The sequence below is a fragment of the Argiope bruennichi genome, chromosome 4 (assembly GCF_947563725.1).
Source record: "Argiope bruennichi chromosome 4, qqArgBrue1.1, whole genome shotgun sequence".
NCBI lineage: Eukaryota > Metazoa > Arthropoda > Arachnida > Araneae > Araneidae > Argiope > Argiope bruennichi.
In genome coordinates this window covers 93,858,785-93,876,786 of record NC_079154.1, presented here as the reverse complement: position 1 = coordinate 93,876,786, position 18,002 = coordinate 93,858,785, and the positions used below count along the sequence as shown (strand labels likewise).

At 27.1% G+C, this 18,002-nt stretch overlaps 1 protein-coding gene across 2 annotated transcripts in view; it reads left to right on the top strand.

Annotated features, from left to right (window-relative positions):
• The first annotated feature begins 1,059 nt into the window (after positions 1-1,059).
• Positions 1,060-18,002, top strand: part of LOC129967094 (ras association domain-containing protein 10-like) — an 84,184-nt gene continuing 67,241 nt past the window's right edge. For both annotated transcript variants that reach the window (XM_056081761.1, XM_056081760.1), the window contains exon 1: positions 1,060-1,921. The gene's annotated coding sequence lies outside the window, so the exon portion shown is untranslated. The remainder of the gene's footprint in view (positions 1,922-18,002) is intronic.

Below are 18,002 nucleotides of genomic sequence, written 5' to 3'. Positions count from 1 at the left end.
ATGTTTAATTTGTATATGTAATTGAATTTCTTCTAATAGAAAAAATGTTTTTCTATTAGAAGAAAATTTCTCATTCTTTTTTTCCAATTCTTATAATCTATCAAAATCGAATCACTTTTGCTTTATGTTTAAAATATAATTTTTTTATAATTATATTATAACACAGTTTTAATTTTACTTTTAATTTCCAATTTAACGCCCATAACTAAAAGTACAAATAGTTATTGAACTGATATTCGCAAATCTTCACAATTGCAGCGTACTTTTTTTTTTATAGAAACAGAAAATTATTTAGGAGAGTTATTTATATCATCGTAATTAATTAACTTATTGATAAATCCTCGACAACAGAAATCAAGTAGCTCAAGTAAAATTCAGCTGTATTCTGATTGAATTATCAAATTAAAATAAATTTTACATAATTAGTAAATTTCAAAGCATATAATTTGCATTTGTGTTAAGCAATTAGAAACCAAATAATGTTTATCGATAGTGTTCTTTATTTCTAAGCAATATTAGGTACATATATATATTTTATTAATTTATAAAATTAATTTCAAAAACATTTTTTAATGCTGATAAACATAACCAAATTGTTAAAAAAAGCTTAATTGCCATAATTTAACTTTGATGTCTAGTAAATAAAAATAAGAAATTCGATTGTTTTCCTACATAAATAAAAGTAATATCTTCAGAAGAATTCAATTCATAAATATGCTTATGAAAAAGCCCTCCCTTTAAAACCACTGATAACTTCTCAAATGAACAGTCGTAAAGAAGTTTTCTTTATTTGAGGCAAACCGTTTTACACTCTTCCAAAAAACAGCACAAAAACTATGACAATGAAAGTTTCTTTAAAGTAAAGAAGACAAGAATTAAAAAAGCACTACGTCAACCCACGTGATTATTTTAAACCAATCGTGTTAGTTTCAACCGGGTGGTCGACTTATCCCCCTCTTTCCTCCATTTTTTATTTTATTTTTTTACTACTTCATTCTTCGCTACGCGTATTTGTTTCTCTTCGGTTTGTGGCGCGCGTTGACTTCCTAAGCACGTGGTAGAGTTTAGTTGTGAGAGAACCATCAACGCGCTGAGACGCGTGTATTGTGGATGCATGTGGTGTGTTTATAGCGTTGGATTTTATACATTCTCCTTTTAGTGCTTTCGCTGCGGTTCAGAAGATCGTTTGAGCGCATATTTACGTGTCGGTTTCGTGTGAAAGATGATTTGGAATTTCCAAGATGAAATGACATAAAAGAATTTTTCACCTTCAATATTATGTTGTTTTTTGGGGAAAAAAGTATTTTTCGGCAGGTTACTTAAACTAACGAGGAATGTGGTTTTATTTTCATTGAAAATAATTAAAAATTAGCTTGTTGTCATTTAGAATTCTAAATATGAAATGATTTTTATGCAGACGATATTTTTAATGAGATTAAAAGTAGAGAAAAGAAAACAAGCTGAAGGAATTCTACTGAATTATTACTGTTTAACTTTATTCTAAAAGAATTATTAAATAAATTTATCAGCAGGATATACAAATTTCAAAAGTTTCTTCTCCGTGAATTTGGGATAATTACAAAGAGAACTGACAGTTGTATTTATTCTCTAATTTTAGTTATAGAAATAAGGCTACTTCCTGCGACTTCATGTTATGTTTCGCTGATGATCTTTATTTGCATTTATGTTGCTGCGTGAAAATATATAGTTGCAATAATAAAGGGAACGTAGCTTTGGTCAATGACAACTTGTTTGTTTGTGAATCTTCATAAATCTTGCTTACCTTGATACCACCGAAGAAGTGCACTTCCAACGGATATTACACGTAATATCTGCCCTAGGAGGATTACCAGTATTAAATCGGTGGGTGTTAACAGCCGTTTCTCTGCAGTTTTTTTTCTTCTATCGTCAGAGATACAGAGTAAGTACATGTTTCCATTATTAGTACTTTTCATGGGCGGGAAAAAAGGTATTCGATGGGCTTATTCTTAATACGTGAGCAGTGTTGTAAAATATATTTTAATACATGGTTTTGAAACCTTGAGTAAATTTAATATGTAATGTTCCATGAAATAAAAACTTTACTGTTCAAAACTTACTAAAACTATTTTTAATGGCGTTATGTCATAAAATTTCGAATAAGTTATATTTTAATAGATTTATATATTTAACATGTTTCTACAATTTTAAGTATAAGAATTAAGATTCCATTTGAAAATTCTATGTAAAAATAAAAAACATTTATTTTTACATGTTGTTATACTATAAAATTTCGAATAGGAATTTTTATTCTCTTTCTCTTTATATAAATCTACTATTTTAAGAGCCAAGCTTTCCTTCATAGTTATATTCGGGTTTAAATGTACTAGATAAGTAAGCACATATTGCTTATAAAAGTGAGAGTATAAAGAGATATATTGGTAACTCGAAACAGAATATTACTTTATATTTTACTGCAAGAATTTTACTGCGAGAGTCTTTAAATAAATAGATGTTAAAATTTTGCTTTTAGAATATCATTATTTGCTAATTTGAAATTAAGACACAGAATCATTTACTGTCTTGTAAAATTTGTTCTTAGAATTATCCATTCTTAATGATATATTACAAAATTTCAAGTCGCTAAGTAAACCTCTTTTGGTAATTTGATTCAATAGAATATCAACAGTATCAAGGAGTATCGCAAGTTTTATTAATTATTTAAAGTGTGAAAGCAGTGCTTTCGAAAAATCTTATAAATGAATAAATATTCATAAGAAATACATATTTTATCAGATTACAAAAGTATTATGAAAAGATGATATTTTCCCTAACATTATTGGGATTTATATTGTTGCTTTATTGTTAAAAAGCAAGCATTTATTCACAAACGTCAAATTAACTTCAACGTTAGGCAACTATTGTAACCTAATCTATTCTTTTTCTCTATTTTCCCCTGAATTTCATATTTTGATGATAACAAAATTAAGAATTTAATTTTAACACTAAATGAAGTTATATTATATCAGAAAAAAATTTATATGATATGTGGGTACACTAATAGAAGATAGCGCAGTTACATTATCACGATAGTGGTTATGAAATTCTCTCCTCTATCATCTTGTGGTTTCTTCAGAATTACACCCACGCATTCTTCTGAAATATTAATTTCAACTATTATTTGCATTTCCTCCGTTTGGAATTTTGAAATAGTAAACTGTCTATAAAACGTCTGATTTGCAGTTGCAGTTGCAGCTTTTTGAGACCAACAGATTTTCAACAAATATACAAATTTTTCAATCAAATAAATTGTAGTTGTAATTTTCGTAACTTTGTTTAGTTTTTCTATCACAATATGTTCTTCATTTTACAACTCATATGAAATTTCGATCTTCACGTATTAAAACTAAATTATTTAATTATTTCTATCCTCAGTTATTCATATTCGAACTAAATATCCATTTTCTGGAGCTTGCAGTATAATTCTGCAATAATTTTAAAACTCTAAATCTCTCAATAATGTTTATATGCATATGATATTTAAACGAATTTTATCCATAATAAATGTCATTAAATTAGTCTTATAGATATTTCTGAAATGGACATTTTGGTTTTGAAAAACAAGTAATATAAAACAATTTTTTTAATCAATTCCTACTTTCGCAAGAATTGAACTCGCATCCTTCACCTTAACGTGAAAAACACAGAAATCCTTGCATTTTACCGATTGAGCTACTGCCTGTTCGTTTCAACTTTCATTACAAACTGCTAAAACTCTATTTAAAATATTAAAATTAAGTAAATTTAATAATTAATGAATTAATATTTGTAAAAACTGTAATAACATTAAATGTCATCCACTACAAGTTTAAAAAATGTATCTGAACTTGAATGGATGAATAAAAAGCATTTTATTAATGATTGAAAATTTGAACAAGATGTATAAATATATATAGGGAGAGCGTGAACTAATAGAAGGAATTGAATAAACTTATAAATTACAACTTTCTTTTATGAAAAAAAATATATTTAAATTTAAATCTGAGACTTTAAAAGATCATTAAAGTAAATGTTATATATATATTTTTAAAAAAAACTGCATTTTTTAATGATGATGAAATAGATTACATACTGGACATATGTATTTACATAAAATCAATTTCTTAATTTTCTTTTTCATTGTTAGTATTATGAATGAAATCTTATTTTTTTAAAAATTCACTTAATTTCAATGAATCTAAGTTTTATTTATCTTATAGATTTCGTATTGCTTACAAGCAAATTCATCTTTTAATTTAATTTCTTTCGATGAACTCTTATAAAACTTATTCGCTATTTTCCGATAGTTATTAGAAGGAGAGTTATCAAAATGTAGTCATTTAATGTACTTTATAACAAATAATATGAATGTGAATACTAGTTAAGTGTAGTTAAGGAAAGTAAAGGATTACTAACGCGCGAAATAATTTAACATATACCGTAACTACTTTTATTAATTAAAAAAATGGTTACTTTCACTTTATTACTTTGTTTCATTTTCTTTGAACCCATATTTTTCATTTCGATTTCGATTTGAAATTTTATTTTAGTCAAATCTTTGATATAGAAAAAAATTAAGTTAGCCAGTTTTAAGAATTATTTTTATTTTTTGATGGTTTATAAAATAAGAAATTATAATTTTCCGAAAATACTTCATTTTCTGATATTTTGTGGATTATTTTTTCTTTATAAAACCTTTGTCTTTAAACCTTTTTTCTCATTCGTAACATTTATGCGATAAAAGACGGCTGTTTTCAATATTTAGTAATATGCATTATCTTAGAAGTAAAATAATATATTTTTCATTGCGTGTGTAGCAGTACATTGCTAACCCATACTTTTATTCCGTTCCAAATTCTTTTTTGATTTGAGAATGGAGATATCAACCTCTATAACACAATTGTTTAAATCATTTTAAAATAAAAATAATAAACTCATATCAAAAATATGTACATATAAAAAAGAGAGAGATATAGACAGTTGAATTTGTCTGATAATAAAAAATAAAGAAAGTTCACGCACTGAGCAATTCCGACTTTTTTTATTAATACACAAATCTCCAAGTGGCCGAGTTCCGAAACAAGAACAAAGAAAAATGCTTTACTTTTTAAAAAGTTCCTTAAAGATTTGGCTCCATAATCACTCCAAATAACGGTGCGTAATCTATAATGAGAGAAAAACAGCCAATGGCATAATTCCACTAATGAGGAAAGGAAGACCTTGGGCTAGAATGTCTTATTTCATTTTTTTCCCATTTTCTCCGCTACCTTAATATTCATAAGAACTGTCTTTAACAAAAATTGGAATTTGTAATTATTCTTTGAGGAAAAATACAAGGTCAATGCATAATTTTTTAACACGCATGTTCCTTAGTAGACTTAGTGGATTCAAAGATTAAGTCTGCTGTTATCCTTATAATTTTAAAATAATTTACCATGTCATTTGAATTTTCAGATGTTAATCAGGTACATATGCATTTATTATGTTCTTCCATTGGAGTATCTATATGTGTGTTAAAATTAATAGGACTTACATGCGGTTATTGAGGAGAGCACTTAGCTATTTTATTTATTTATTTTTTTTTTCCGATTCGTAAAATTTCAGACACATAATTGCTACAATGATATGATTGTACTTAATAAATCATTGATAGTATTTTTTTCTCAGAGAATGCAACTGCGTCTAATAATTTATTCCTGTATGCCTGAACGGTTCATTAAAAATGGTTGTCTTTTTATTTATATCCTTGAATTATTTGAATGGTGTTGGAAGTTTTATAGTTCGCATATGAATTTTTATATGTGAAACGAAATGTTAAAAAGTAGTTATAAATTAAAACGAACAACTGTTTCTATATCCAATAAATTAAATTACATTTTTTGGGTTAAAAGCACAAATTTGTGAGAAAAATGCTTCAATTTATTACATTATAAATTATTTAAGTGAAATTTTAAACTGGAAACAAAATGCAAATTTCCACAATCATGGTTTAAAGAATATGCAAGGAATTATTTAAAGAATAAACAATTCATGGTTTAAAGAATATGCAAGGAATTATTTAAAGAATAAACAATTCATGGTTTAAAGAATATGCAAGGAATTATTTAAAGCATAAACAATTCATTATTTAAGGAATATGCAATTAATTAAAGCTATTCATGCTTATTTTTATTTCAGTATTTTAATAAAAGTAGCCGTTTTTTTTTTTAATTTCTTCATGCAAAAAAGAATATTTTCCGATTTTATCCACAATTCTCAACTGCCAAATTATATATTTCTCTAGGTAAATGATTTGAATAAAATTCATTAAACTTTTTTTCTTATATAAAAATTCATATCTGTAAACAATTTTTTCAAAAATATCATCTAAACTTAATTTTATTCTAGCAAAATTCAGATCTGTAAACAAATTTTTAAAAAATATATGATCTAAACTTAATTTTATTCTAGCAAAAGAAGCATAGATATCCTAAAATATGCAAAACGTAGTTTAAGCAGCTGCTGTGATAAAAATACTGTTTACAGAAAGTATATTCCAATATGCAATATGCAAATAACCAAACACAATCTAAATTAATATTTTAAGAATCACGTTTTTGAATGAATGTACAAACAAAAATAAAACGATATCCATTACAAATCGGTCACTTTTTATATCATTTCTTCTCGGTATCATGCTATTGAAACTCATTTAAGCAAACATATTAATCATGAATCAGCATGATGAGCTGTCACAAGTCATTGAATTTATTGTTGAAGAGCATTGAGATAAACAGAAATTTACATGATTCATCACGATATGTTTAAATTTAGCTATATTCTTATGAGAAAATATTTCACTCTCTCTCCCCATTCTATACCCACCTTTTCACCCTCCTCACATACTAGACCGTCTTCTTTCAAACTACAAGGATGTACTTCCAATTTATCAAGGCCTCGACTCAAGTGTGGATCGAAGCATGTCATTACTTGCAAGCATGCGTCCTTCTGTAGTGCATGTCACCTATTTAAACTCTTCTACGCCACCCTTATCTGCTGTTATGTCCACTAGCCTTGACCGTAGGCATATTATTCATGAATTTATTTTTTCTTGGAAAAGAAACATATATTTATTTATTTTATTGTTCATCCGTCTCGCATTCATTCATCTAAATTCATTTCGGAATTAGATTTATGACTGGTTCAAGGAAAGCTTTCAGTATTCCAACGACAACAAGTTGGGCTTACTGTTGTGGTGCTGATGTGAACTGTTGTTGTCTCCAAGGGTTCAAAATAGCTTTTCTTCTGTGGTTCAATGACTCACATATAGTGATTTTTAGTAGAGTTTATTATTTTCACTCTCATGAGAAAATATTAATAATTTTATTGTTCATTTTAGCCTCGTCGTGAAAAATTGGTTTTATAAGAAACAAATAAATGGAGATAAGTATTAATGCATTTTTCTATATGTGACACACACACACACACACACACACACACACACACACACACACATATATATATATATATATATATATATATATATATATAATTAAATATGAGATATAGATATATATTTTTTAATTTAAAAATAATTTTATGATTTTTTTTTTCTAATTTTGAATTGCTCAGACTTTTTATATACGTCAGCATTTAAAATTTTATATTAATGAATTCGATTTGATTTTATGAGCAAAATTGTAAGGTTTATATAAGAATCCTTACATAATTTTTAGAAAATATATTGGCTTTAAATTTAATTACTGCAATTTGTAATTAATCTTGAAAAATAATTTTTTTTTCAAAAAAGGGAAAGCATTATAACATGCTCAGTTTTAGTAATTAAACATATAATCCTTTTTCTCGTGTAATATTTCACTTGCAAAATTTGTATGCAGATTTTGAAAAAATAAGATTTATTGGTTATCTAAATGATTAAAGTTACTAAACATTTTTTAGAATGATTTCTACCAAAAACTAATTTAATAATGTACCGAATTGTCTTCGTCCACTTTCAAGAATAGTCACAATTTCCCTTTTCATCTTTTTATGTTTGGTACCAAAATATTTACATTTTTTTAAAGATTATCAAAAACTATATGTACTTTAATCTGAAATAAAGGACACAATTTCCTTAAATCCACTGTTATGCGTTTATTTTGGGTGATACTAGTAATTTGATCATACGCAGACGTTAATTATTTTTATGATGCTTTCTTTATCTATTTTATGCATTTCATGCATCCATATTCCGGAATTGTCTTAAAATATAATTTGTCAGCCTTTGTTAGTTGATTAATAGAATTTAATTTTTCAAAAAAACTATTAAAAGATTCAGAGAGATAGTAATAAAGTCCTTGCGATTTTTTTAAAAACTGTCTTGTATGAGCTTTTATTCATAATATTTAATAACAAATATATCCCATATTAATAATTTTTAAAATGAATAACGTATAAAGTATTTAATTTTTATTACCGATGTTTAAATTCTAAATTATTTGGCGCCCCTACTGAATCATAAATTATGCCATAAAAGTGCACATTTTAGCCTTTATGAGGCTTCATTAAAAAAATAATTAAATTTTATCTATAATTTTAATAATAATCTCATGCCGATATATAGCATGAAATTATAATAAAGTAAATTCTTTGTAATATTAATATATAAGGTTATTCGCTTTTTCTTCTAATTATGTGCATGATTTAAATATTAACTCGTTCTATTAATGCATCCGGTTACAACGATAAAATTTTTTTACAAAGACAGTGTAACAAGAGATCTTATCCCAATTATCTTTGCAACCCATTTAGCTTTCCCAAAACGAACCGCTGAGGTGACCTAGTGCAAAGGCAACCAGCAGTCTTTTGCGCTTCTATGAGCAAAGCAACAGGTGGTCAGGATGTAACTAATTGATTAATTCGCCTTGGGCACAAAGCATCGCCCAAGCAATTCTAGGAGGGCTGATATAAAAAAAAGCGCAAAGAGCACTTCCCTCTTTTTATGGTGGTGTGAAATCAGGTAGTAAGTGGTGGAAGGTTCTGCCTGTTGTTTTAGTGTCATCTCATGCGGTAAGATTCGCAGACTTTAATGAACCGAAGGAAGATTCTCACACCAGACACTTTTTCTCACGTAATGAAGTTTGGTTGGTGATAGCAGGTGCATAGGGATCAACTTTTTGTACACACAAGATGTCTCTCAACACTTTAATGGGGCATTTAACAGGCACCGCAGCAGTGGAAATGTAGTTTGGTGGTCCTAGACTTGGAAGTAAGAACTGTGTGTATGAAAAGCGATAATTGTTTCAATATTAAAGTTTATATTAAATTTGCAAAAAAGAAACGAAGTATTTTTTTATATGCTTAAGGAAGCATGTAGAAACTCTATTTCTAATTTCTTTCGTATTTCTTATACAACCTAGATAAAATTGTATTTTTTTTCTGAGATTTTGGTATTTTATTTTGAAATCGTACTCTATGTATTTCCTGCATCTTAAGTATTGTATAAAATCTGTATGATTTTATACAATTAATCTATTTGATTTATTCTTGATTGTATTTCAAACATTGATGAATACATGAATAGCATTAAGAATGATTGAAGATTATTTATTTTTGCTTTCTCTTACCATAGTGTGCTTTAGGTATTATAATTCAACATCAGGACTTGTTATGTATGTTCTTATCTTTTTAGCTTCAATAATGTTTCATTTTATGGTAAATGCATGCATTTCTACTTAAGTGAAAAGTTTATTTCAAAATAATATATTGGAATTGCAGCAAAACAAAGAATGTGTACTGAAATGTCTTGTCAAGTCAAGTATGGATTTCATAGAATTTATAATTGAATCAAAATGAAATAATATTTATTTTTAGAAGATATATTAGGAGATACTGCTTAATTGTGATTAGAAATTTTATATATTTTTAGGATATACTTGAGCTTAGAATTAAAATTTCTGTACTGAAATAAAATATTATCAACTGACGGGGTACGAATTCCTCATGATATGAAAATTACTTATTGCATAGTTAAAGTAAGACGAATAATGCTGATCTCTAAAATAATCTGAAGACTTTTAATCTTTTAGAAATTATAAGAAGTGTGTTTTTAAATTTAAATATTATTTTTATTATTTTATTGAAGGATTTGACAGTTTTTCAGTTTATTTATTAAATGTAATAATTACTAATGTTACCGTTTTGCTTTTATCTAATAAAAATATTGAAAGACTATCTGAAATATAAGCTAAACTTCTGGGTATATTTTTATTAACGTATTTCAATATATTATTTGCACTCTAACAATCATAAAAAAATTTTAATGTGATGAACATAACATCATAATTTATATTCTTAAAATCAGAAATTACTGAATATTAATCATCGATAGATTATGAATTCATTATTATGTAAAAAATAACTTATTGACATATGAGGTATAATACTTATTTTCATTTTTTTATAAAATGTAAGTAAATTATTATTATTGAATCAAAAAATATTTAATTATGTCTGTAAAATGTACAATAATTTTTGCTATAGTTCTGGAGAAAGTGATACGGGTTAGTTAAAAACCATTTTATTTTTTATATCAAAATCATTTAGCTAGTACTTGGCATAATGATAACATGAAAATCTTAGATAAAGTTTTGAGTCGTATACTTATCCTTAACTATCGCTAGTTAAAAAGCACCAAAAATAATTATTAGTTAATTTTTCAGGCATAATATTTCATATCCGATTCCATGCGTCTTAAATCATCAAAACAGAACTTCTTCATAAACAAAAATTATACTATAACAGACATCACCGGCCGTGTTCAAAAATCACGTAGGACAAGCAATTTATGATAGGAATCTTACTCGCATAGTGCCTTGAATTTAATTTCCTCTCATTAACTGTTGAAGAGCAAGGCTTAATCTTTTTTGCCATCTGCCCATCGCGTTTTGAGACAAGTGTATTAATTCACTACTTTTTCCATGTTCAACAAACTGCTCATGGCTCGAACGTGACCGACTCCTTTGGATGCTGTCTTGTTTGCGTCAAGTGATTCATCGCGCCGAGGCGATGTTGTTAAAGGCTCACCATTTTGAAGGTTAAGGCCACGGGGGATTCCTGCTACTGTTGAATTCGTTAATGATTTGCAGTTCATTGTTCGACACGCAAATCGATGATTATTTCAAAAATCATTAGCCACCAATAAGATAGTCATATATATTATATTACACAAAGACAATGATTTTTGGTTTAAAGTGCACCTGGTTATTTTATTGCGTGCAATCTGTTGTATCAAGAATTATTTGTTCGCAAATTAATAGTAAGTCAAATAGAAGATACTCATGCAATTAAGAAATAACTCAAATGTACATTAGAATTCGTATTTTCATGAAACTTTGCAGAAATATTTAATGTATTGTACATTCTTTATATTAATTATTGCGTTATAAATTGTTTCAAATGTTGAAGCTAGTTCTATTTCTGGAACAAACTGTAATTTTTTTTAAACAGTTTAAAATCATTTATCCAAAATTTGCAAAATCCTATATTTTTTTTTTCTAATTTATTGACTACATCCATTTTAAAAAAGCATTTGAATTAAATTAAATTGTCACTAGGGTTAAAAATAAAACTCGATTATATATTTTAAACTGCTATGGATCAAATAATTTTTTTTGTTTTATTTCATTCTTAAACACTAAGGAACTGATTTAGAATGATAGGTATATTGATAATGATAGGAATATAGGTATTTGTTCCATGGGATCGCAATAACAAGGAAAAAAACTGAGATGACTTTCTTCTACTGCATGATAATATTTACTTTCTTAACATTAAGGTAATTTTTTGGTTGTTAAACTAGAGGACATTTATCAGCGTACCTAAATAAGTGAAAACGTCACTGAGAGGATTTGACTAATTCTTACCTTTTCATAATGAAGTAAATTTAGTTGTCATTACATTTTGATCGAATTTCAAAAGAATTTTTTTGTTGTTAAACAAGAAGACATTTATCAGAGTACCTAAATAAGTGAAAACGTCAGTGAGAGGATTTGACTATTTCTTACCTTTTCATAATGAAGTAAATTTAGTTGTCATTACATTTTGATCGAATTTCAAAAAAATTTTTAAAAATGTTTCCTACAAAGCTATACATACATTATATATATATATATATATATATATATATATATATATATATATATATATATATATATATATATATATATATATATATACATTAACTTTTCCTACGTAGTAATACATACATTATATATATATATATATATATAACTTTAATAATACATACATAAACTTTTCCTACATAATTCAATAAATTATTTATTATACAGAAAAAGTATTTTAAATTTTTACAAACGCATATGTTTTCGTTTCTATTTGGCAAGTGAGTTGCAGCTGGTAACTACACCAATTAAAGGAGATAAATTGCACTTTTTTACCATATGATTCAAATGAATGCAACGTATAGGACTCTGCATCTCAGAGTCCTATTAATGGTTAAAATACATTTCATAGTTTTTCTAGAAAATTGCGTTTATACGAAGGACCTTAACTGTCTCGAGTTCTGAAATATGGAGCCAATTTTAATGGAAATGAATAACTTAAATCAGAGTTGTATGTGTTATATGCATCGAAGATGAACTATCTTTCAATTTATTCGACAGATTAAGTGTTTTAACAAAATAGCGCTCATGCACCTTGTGCAATTCATCTAAATAAACCATACTATCTGTATGAAATACGATATTCTGTTTCTGTATAAAAGATTTGCCATTCAAGAAATTGGAAATTTTCTATATATCCACACATCTACGTATATATTTTTTGAATTTGCTTATTATTTTCTAATCAGAAATCTTCTGAAAATTGAAATAGAATTTAAACAAAAAATAATATGCATTCCACATATATTGAGATATTAAAATCACATAAATTGTGTAGTTAATTTTATCTTAGTAATAAAAACAATGATTTTGTTAAACGTTCTGGAATGTAGAAGAAAATAAAATAAGAAGACAAAAAAAAGTTGCTGCTCATACATTCAAACAATTATCAGCAATCAAAATGTCTCCTTCGGTTGTGTGTGTGTGTGTGTGTGTGTGTGTTCGGTTTTCGTTTAAGGGATGCTGTTTAACCTGCCTCCAAAGGCTTTATCCAAGCATTAAGTATATTTTAATATGAGATCTAAAGGCTACTTAAGTCACGCTTATCTTGACTTTATAATCGCTTTTTTTTATTTCGCCACAGAATTTCATAGCGTAATGTATTTATGGTGAAGATCTTATCATACGTCATATCAACCCGTTGATATGATTAAGATCTAATGTGGTGTCAGTCTAATCTCTACATCTATCTCTGCTTGGAGTATTAATAGAGGGAATCTGGTTTCTAGAAATTATTGAGCATAAATCATATTAAATATATTATTCGAATTTGGCAGAAAGATTTTAGCAGAAAAATGTTTTATGCAATTGCTATTTTTTTTAAAATCAAGCACTCAAAACTATCTCGTACTCATTCAAAATAATTTCTTTTGATTTAAAGCTTTGAGATTTATTAAACCAATTTGACGAAAGGTGCAATTTCCTTATACACAGGATGTTTCATAAAATATTTTAAAAATAATATTTTAATGCATATTTGTTTCCTATTATTAGAATCTAATATTAGAAAAATGGAAGCGGGTATTTTTTTATTCTTTGTTCAAAGAGACAGTTATATATTTTTTTCCAAAAGGTGGAAGATAAATATAAATAATAATAAAAAATTAATATTTTATCCAAATAATTTGTTTCTTATGCTATAGAATGGCAAACTAATTTTTAAGAACTTTAGATAAATTCTTTGATTCTAATAATCCTTTTTTCATTACTATTACATTATAAGAAAAGCATATAATATATATTGAAATAAAAGAAATTTTTTCTATCACGTAAAATTTTCATTATAATCAATAAAAAAAGGACCAAGATAAACTTCGTAGTTTAACAAAACAATAAATTATAATGTTTTGGTTTTCTTCGAATTTACTATCTAGCACTATAACCACACCTTTCATTGAAACTCTATTGCAGAAAATAATGACAACAACTTCTGAAATTAATGAACGCTTATTTCAGATTAGTGCAATGAATATATATATAGCATAAAGTTATTGCATTTTAATTGAAGTATGCTACAAAACAGAATTGATCTCTAAGCTTTAGAATATGATAGTCATGTATGATGTACATTATTTAAAGTGCAATATCTCTAAAGCTGTTAATATTTTTGAATTAATTGCAGTGTCACTATATGAATAGGTTGTTCAGAAACAATTATTAGTGTTTCTCGTAACTCCGAGTAACATTGTCCTGGTTACTTACATACACATGGTTATAGTACAGTTCATTAGATAAATATGAAATGGCATGACATTTCACGGAACTAACAAAAAGAAATTTGAAAGAATACGAAATTTTCGTCATCTAAATTTATTTTATGATGAAATTAACAATAAGTCTTTGTTTTCACAATCAACATCTTTTCACTTCTGTTCTTAAAACAAACAAAGATATTAATTTTTAAATTATTGGAAATTTGAATTCCTTCTTGAGATATTAGACTATCCTTTAATCACCAAGAAGGCCCTTTACTTCCCATTTGGAGAGTAAGAGTTTTTAAAACATTTTTTCGATTAAGGCTAGTTTTCTCAAAGAGGTGAAAAATATAATTGCATTGAAAGCGACAGTGAATAATTATTGTTGATATTCTCTCAAAATAAAACTGGATGGTTTACTTTTTTTTCAAACTTATGTCTTTTTTTCTTCTTCAGCTAAACTGCATTGCATCTCACTGTGTCGTTAGCTGATGAATTGAGGTAAACGTTTCTATTCTTCTCTGGTCAACAAATAGTGATGTTCGGAAGAAAGAATGCAGCATGCACTTATTTTGAGACACTCTTTGTCTCAAAATATGAATATGAAAATTGTCTTTTAAAATTTCAAAGCTACATTTTATATTAAGTAGCTCTATTATTTGTATAAATGCAATTTTATGAAATAATTTTTTTAATACCGTCCATTAAAACTAAGATAAATTGTTTAAAAGGTATAGCCAAAAGCAATTTTTTTAAAATTATTTGAAAGAAATTTACCGAAAATTTTAAATCGTTGAGTACATAATAAATTCACACAACTAGGAATCAATTAGGAGTAAGAAATTTTTCATAGAAATGGAAATCAAGCATTATTACTATCTAAAAATTAATCAGGACCTAATTTACTTTTAAACTTGCATATTTAACTAATTAAATTAAACACATTTCAGTTATTAGCATTATCTCAGAGCATTATGAGCGGCGTTTTACTGCATATCATCGAGGATCACTTTAAGCTTCTCGCATTCGAATCTTTTTGTCGTTTATATAATTCTAAATGTTTGAAATCAATATGAATCTGAATTTCTAATTTCATAAAGCTTAAATGAGTAGTTAAATTCAAACATATGTTGTTCTTCCTTATGGCACATGCCACAGACAAGCCCGCTGTTACGAAGACAGGGATTTAAGCCAGAGGGGGAGCGCCTCTTTGTTTCTATAATAGCATCAACTAGGGCCAAGAGTACGACTTTGCTACTCACGCATCACTCATTCGCTTGCACAACCCCGTTTTTACAGGAGGGCACATTCACACATCTCACATATAGAACAACGCAAGGACAACGATACCCAAACCGGGACTCGAACCCGGGACGCCCAGATCACGCGGAAGACGCGTTACCCCTATACCAGGATGCCGGTTCAAGCGCATGTGCCCATAATAATTCAATTAATTGTATGTAGACTTGCAAAAAAATGTAAGCGTCTCTAAAAAATCTGTCATTATTGCGATTATATAAGCGCAGATTCATTTTAAAATTCAATTACAATTTGGCATATTATGAAAAGTGCCTTATTATTTATATAATTTAAAATTGACTCTTCAGCTTTTCTTTTTTTTCATACTGAAACAGTAATGATACTTAAAAATCATTATGAATGGATCAAAATAACAAAGAATCAAGGATGAGAAAGTTCGCAACTCCTACAATTATTAATTTCCAACTCTTTATAAAATGATGCACCATTCTCTTTGTAAATGCATTATGCGAATCACGTCCAATAACAGAACCAACAATTTTTCTTTTTCCTTATGTTTAAAACTTGTTTACAACTTGTTTATCCTTGTTTACAATAAATTTGTTTTCTGCAAGTACATTATTATTAATCAAATAACCTACAGCATGCGGAATCATCTTATCTATCAACATCATCCTTGAACTACATATTTGTTTAGTATTTTAATCCAGAAGAATTTGATGAGCAACGAATCTGAAAAATAACCTGCCTGGATATTTCGATAATTATGGATGCAGATTACAATTTCGTGTTTATCACGCTGGTACTCAATGAACAAATCCATTTCCGTTAAAGGCATAGTTAATTAACTACTTTCTCTGCGGCCTGTTTTCCAATCATTTTAATCGAATTCAAATGCCAAAGTGCCATTTGAACGAACTTTTATTGATTTTTTTTTGTAAAAATTATTTTTATTTTATTTCAGCACCTTTAATCACCTTCTTAGAATCGTCGATTTACAACTATTTAAATTTCTGTTTAAAATTAGTAAAATTAATCAAACCGCATGTAAATGTATTAATGTTATTTATTATACAGAATTTTAGAATAAATGTAATTTTCATTTTATCTCTAAATTTTAGGACGTTTAATTCATACATTGCAAGGGTGTTCTACATATGATACATGGACATATGATTGTGTACTGGTGTGATGGTGCAATTTTTACACCAAAAATTAACAATTGCTCAAAATTAATGTATCTTTTAACGATTTGTAATATTTTTTTTAAAAAATAATATAGCCGAACCACTAAATAAGTATCGAATTTGAACATTCCAGAAAAAAAAAATTTGATTTAAAATAAACTCTCTCATTCTCAGATTCCCATTTTTATATAAGATGACTTTATATAAAAATATAAAACTTTTTGAAAGCTACTGAGCCCAACTTTTTAAAATGTTGTGTGCCATACTGATTTTTAATTAATTGTTTCTGATCATATAGTTTGAAGCAATAAGTCTGAAGCAGAATAAAGCCTATAAAAACAGTCAAATCAAATGAAATACAAAAAATAAATGGAAGTTTTTTTACCAATTTTGAGTCTGCCAAACGAAATTGTCCTTGAATGCCCTTGAAGTTTTTCCACGGATTGAGTATAGGAAGGCTATAGAAATGCGAAATGACAGCAACATAAAATCAGAATTTGTCATGAAGCATTTCATATATTATCCCCAATTGACAGAAATGATTTTGAAGTGATTACTCAAAATTTGCATATTGCTAAAACGTCTCACTTAACTTGCTTTTATGTGTTTATGTGACTTCAGTTATTTTTAAAATTGATAAATGATTTGTAAATCTGATTTTTTTTTCTTATCATTAATCATTAATGTTTGGCATAGGTAATAAATGATGAATTATTTAAATAAAACAAAATGGCGTTTCAAGGTATTATGGTTGGATTTGATCTTTATAAACTACTACCCCTTTATAAACTCCGTTTCTAATCTCCACAATCAATAAGCAAAAATTGTAGAAATGGTCTCATGCCATAGAATTTTGAAACGGGTTTATATTATAAATATTATGGATTATGGGACTATAAATACATAAGATATATTATTAGATTATAAATATTTTATTAATGGGATTATAAATATATAAAAAGTGATTAAGAAGGATATTAGTAAAAATAATATTAATATTTCAGCTAAAATCCGAGGAAAAAATATATCTTGATTTTTAAAGCGCATAATTATTTTATGTTTAAGTAATTTTTTTAAAGGTAAAATGCAATATATTAATTGATTTTCTTCGTTCACCTAAAGCAAGTCATTGTCTTTATAATAATTTTCTCTCCTGAAATTTTCTTTTTGTAATAATTAAA